The sequence below is a fragment of the Thunnus maccoyii genome, chromosome 22 (genome assembly GCF_910596095.1).
Source record: "Thunnus maccoyii chromosome 22, fThuMac1.1, whole genome shotgun sequence".
Lineage (NCBI taxonomy): Eukaryota > Metazoa > Chordata > Actinopteri > Scombriformes > Scombridae > Thunnus > Thunnus maccoyii.
Genome location: NC_056554.1, coordinates 9099258 through 9103565, shown reverse-complemented (window position 1 = coordinate 9103565; position 4308 = coordinate 9099258).

The following is a 4308-nucleotide window of genomic DNA, read 5'->3' as shown; positions in this document are numbered from 1 at the left end:
AGGGCTGCACCAGACACTTTCAGGTATGAAAATCAACAAAACAACACTTCCCTGGTCAACAGAGGTGTAGAAAGCACCAGGGCAGGGCCGCTATGGTAGATGGTACAGTCGTCTTGTCACAAGTGTCTTCTGTCATGTGTTTTTGACTAAATATCATTGTTGCATTCTGTTTTTGGACAAAACATAAATGCAACATCAGAACAAAAGCCTTGATTTGTCATTTTAAAACGAGACATTTTGGGAAGGTTCACTCACCCACTTCTTTGCAGCTTGTGCGACACTATTATTAAAGCAAGGTTTCCTTTAGGGATCAACATATTGTATTGTATATGTTTTCCAGTGGTTTATAGTAATGTCTGTAGTGATTCTATGCTGTGACCTTAAAACCAGATAAAGTGTAATGACACCAAATTCAGCATTAACCATAACTTCTCATTTGATATTTTATAAACAATGGCCTCAGGGTGTGCAGGCTTATTTGTGTAAAGTATACACAAGCTTCTTTCTCTTGTGTATGAATTTCTGAGGTACAAGATTTCAAACAAAAAATACTCATGACTGCACAATACAGAATGAAAAGACCTCATCTGGGTACAAAAACAACAAGCATGGTTTTCTGAAAGCAAATCTACCCGTTTAAAGACTAAAACATCACATCTGAGACTTGAATCTCTAAACTTTAGCGTCACAATATTTCATATATTTTGTTTCAAGGCTACTCTACCAACACATGTGAATTGTTCTCCTTTAATCTGACTCTACCCATATGTGCTCCCAGTGTTTTCCAACACCAGGAGGGAACAATGTTTAGGATTTACCCACCATAGTATTAATTAATCATTGCACATCTGTAAGTGTGTATGCCCATTTTGGTGCCTGTTATGTTTGTTGACTCTATGTGTGTGCGTGTGCGTCTGTGTGTTACAATGGTGCTGTGGCACTTTGGCACCTGCGCTACATTATAAACCTAAAGGCTTGGATAATAAGCTGCAGGTGCACTCCTGGCAAACAAGGAGGAGATGGAGGAGGGTGGTGGGGGTTGGTGGGGGGGGGCTGGCACTGCTGGAGTGTTTGTGTTTGTGTGTGTGTGTGTGTGTGTGTGTTGGGGGGTCACCTGCTGTTACCGGTTGGCATTCTACATTAGCACGTATATGACGTCAACCTGGCTCCTATACCTCCATCTATATAACACGTTCACTCGATTTTTTAACAGCGGAAGCAACGCTTATTCCAGGAAATTGGCTTCAAAGTGCTCAACAAAGAAACAAACTCTTTTGTCCATCGTTCCCTCCCGTCTGTGGCACTGTCAATAATTATTGATGTTAATTACCATGATGATTAGGGTAATTTCTTTATAGCTGTGTTGGCAGGTATGCAAAGTAAAGATGGGCCGTTGGAGCAGACCACAGGAGGGGCTTCTCTCATTGACAGCATAGAGTCGAAGTGACAGCCAATAAGGAGGCAATCCACTTCATGAAAATCTAATTATGTGATGAATGGTGCAATGTATAGACTCTGGCACAGTAATATTGCACTCCCACCTGTGAAAATACTAGCTGGAATAATTGTTTATTTTAGGGGAAGGCTACTTTATTTATATAATGCAGGCAGTGTCGTGTTAGTATCTTAAGTATGGTATCCATAAACATCTGCCTTATGTAACCCCCCCCCCCCCCCCGCAAACACACACACACACACACACACGTACACACACACTGCTACAATCTACTGCTGCTGCATAAGATATAATTCCTGCAGCAGATGTCAATTCACATCTTAAGAGTGACAAAAGATATTTTCCAGTTTGTGAGATTAAAGAAAAATTAGTGCCAAGCCTGAAAATAAAGTTGCAGACCTTACAAAATCTTTTTTCCAGCTTTTTTTTTTTTCTGTACAAGATTGATGAGTAAAATTCACATCGTTATGGCTTTCGAATCCCTCACCTGCTTAAAATTTACTGTACTTTCTGTTGAAGCCCTGCTATACTCTCTGTTAATGGCTTCCAGACTTCATCTTGGCTGAAGCATGGCGTTGTGATTGAGCGAGAATTTTCTCCTCTGCAGTTTGACTTCTACTTGAGTAAGTAAGACTGATACAATGCAATATTCTTAGTTACAGACATGGTGAGCAGTTACAGATCAAACCCTTTCTGGTAGAAGTGACACCATGAAACCACTGGGCCGGAAAGTCAAACCTTTCAAAAGGCTTTTTCTTTCAGGATCAAGACAGTGTTTCAAGAATAAGTAGGATACAGTATATTCTGGTTTTAAATTATATATGTCAGCAACTTCACATTAACAAAGAACATCAGCTCACCTGAAACAGGCTGTCTGGTTGTGAAGCATATCAAAATGACAAATATGAAATCCTTGGTTCAGAAGTAAGGTAGCGAGGCAGCGTACAACATATGGCACTGCATGTTCAAACCTGGCAACAGGCGATGGATTAACAATGGAGATTTCCTCTAAATGAAACAAAACCCCTCAAAAAGGGACCGTCATTAAAAGGGTTGCAAGTGTAACCTTGACTTTCATGTGCCCATGGGAGTGAGCAAGACAAGAGAGGGGGACTTTTTTGATTCTTTCAGCTGCATTCGGAGAGAGACTGAACATGCATCGAGCTCTCGGATCTTCTCATCCACACTTTCCCATATGGCATGTGGATCTGGGTGCGGATCGAAGGATGAGACAAAACAAAAAGTCCCATATGTGTGTCTGTTTCTCTTCATTAGCTCCCAGCCAAACAGAAGTACCTCCTCAGCAGCTTGATTGAAATTAATGTTGTTAAAATGTCGAAACGGACGCAGCTCATTTAGACAAGGACTTGACATCACAAACGTGAGTGTTCTCAAAGATTTTGACATTTTGCCTCCAAAAAGACTTAAATTTATGAAATATATGTGATGTTTAAATGCCGATTGAAATATCCACCTTAATATCCTTTCCCATCTATCGTTGGTTGGTAAAAGATGAAGGAAGGAGTGTCGAAGGAGACCAGTCGAACAACTTGGCTTTCTGTCATTCATGAGCACCATGTGGAATTAACCTGACACGACCTTCACAATTTTTACTGCAGCTTCTTACAGATTATTCCTGGTGTTTATGTCCATTTTGTACAAAATATTTAAATATTTCAGTTTTTTTTTACATGATACCTTTAACCTGCATTAACTGATTTTTTTGGCCACTTGGGGGCAGTGGAACAAGTTGTAACAACACTGACATATCATCACCTTTTTAGCAGATATGTTGCACTTGTGCACATGTTAGCAAAGCACAGTTGCTTATTTACACATCCAGCAGTTACGAAGCAACATTATTTGGAGTCATGTTACTGCCCACCTGGTGAATGTAAGTCCAATATTCACTTGCCTCTTTGCTCTGTTTTTGCTTGAGGAAAATATCTGTCTTTGTCTGTTTGGTGCTGGGCAGGCAGTATACATTGGATTTATTAAAGATTTTTGCTGAAAACTTCTGCCTCCTACTGCTAAAAAGCAAAGCTGAGCATGAACGATAAACAGTAAATTTGCAGGTCATAAAACCAAAACAATAAGCTGAAAGACACTAAAGTGCTCTGTTTAGCTGAGGGGAACTACAGAGTTGCTGATAATTCCTCTGTGAGTTTGTCACTACAAATGACATCATTTACATTGTGCATGCTCATTTGATCCCTTGTTTATATAAAATATTGATTAGAACAGCCTTAAGGCTCATTTGCTGCCAGGACATTTTAAAATTCTTCAGTGCAATTGTCCTGTACAAGACTCAGCATTTTAAGGAATAAATAACCCACTGTGATTTTTACAGTAAAAACCCCAAAACCTGAGGATTCTGTGTACAGTACTTCCAAGCCAACTACCGGTACTTAAGTTCAATCCATTAATGCCGCAGCTCCATTCCCACCACAGTGACCCCTCCCTCCGCTAGCTACCAAGTCTAGACAAAGTACCCATTGTACCACTGCCCTCATTCTTTCTGCAACACCACCAACACCCTTTTAAGAATTTCCCTATCCCCACCCCTGCCAACCTAGACCTAAATGTAGTCATATAGGCCCGAATCTAAATCTGAGATTATGTATTTTTGATTAATTACATATAACGACTTGCCAAAACACCACTTATCTGAGTCATAAAATTGTGCCTGACCTCATTATCTGGATAAAGCACTTAAAAGTTACCTGTGCTGTTAATGCACTGGACTTTCCAATCAATGTCCTGTGACTTCTTTCTCCTTGGAATGTCTGTTGATGGAGTTTCTGTAGGCAACATGCTTTTATTTTTCTTTGTCTGTACAGCTTTGTTGGACT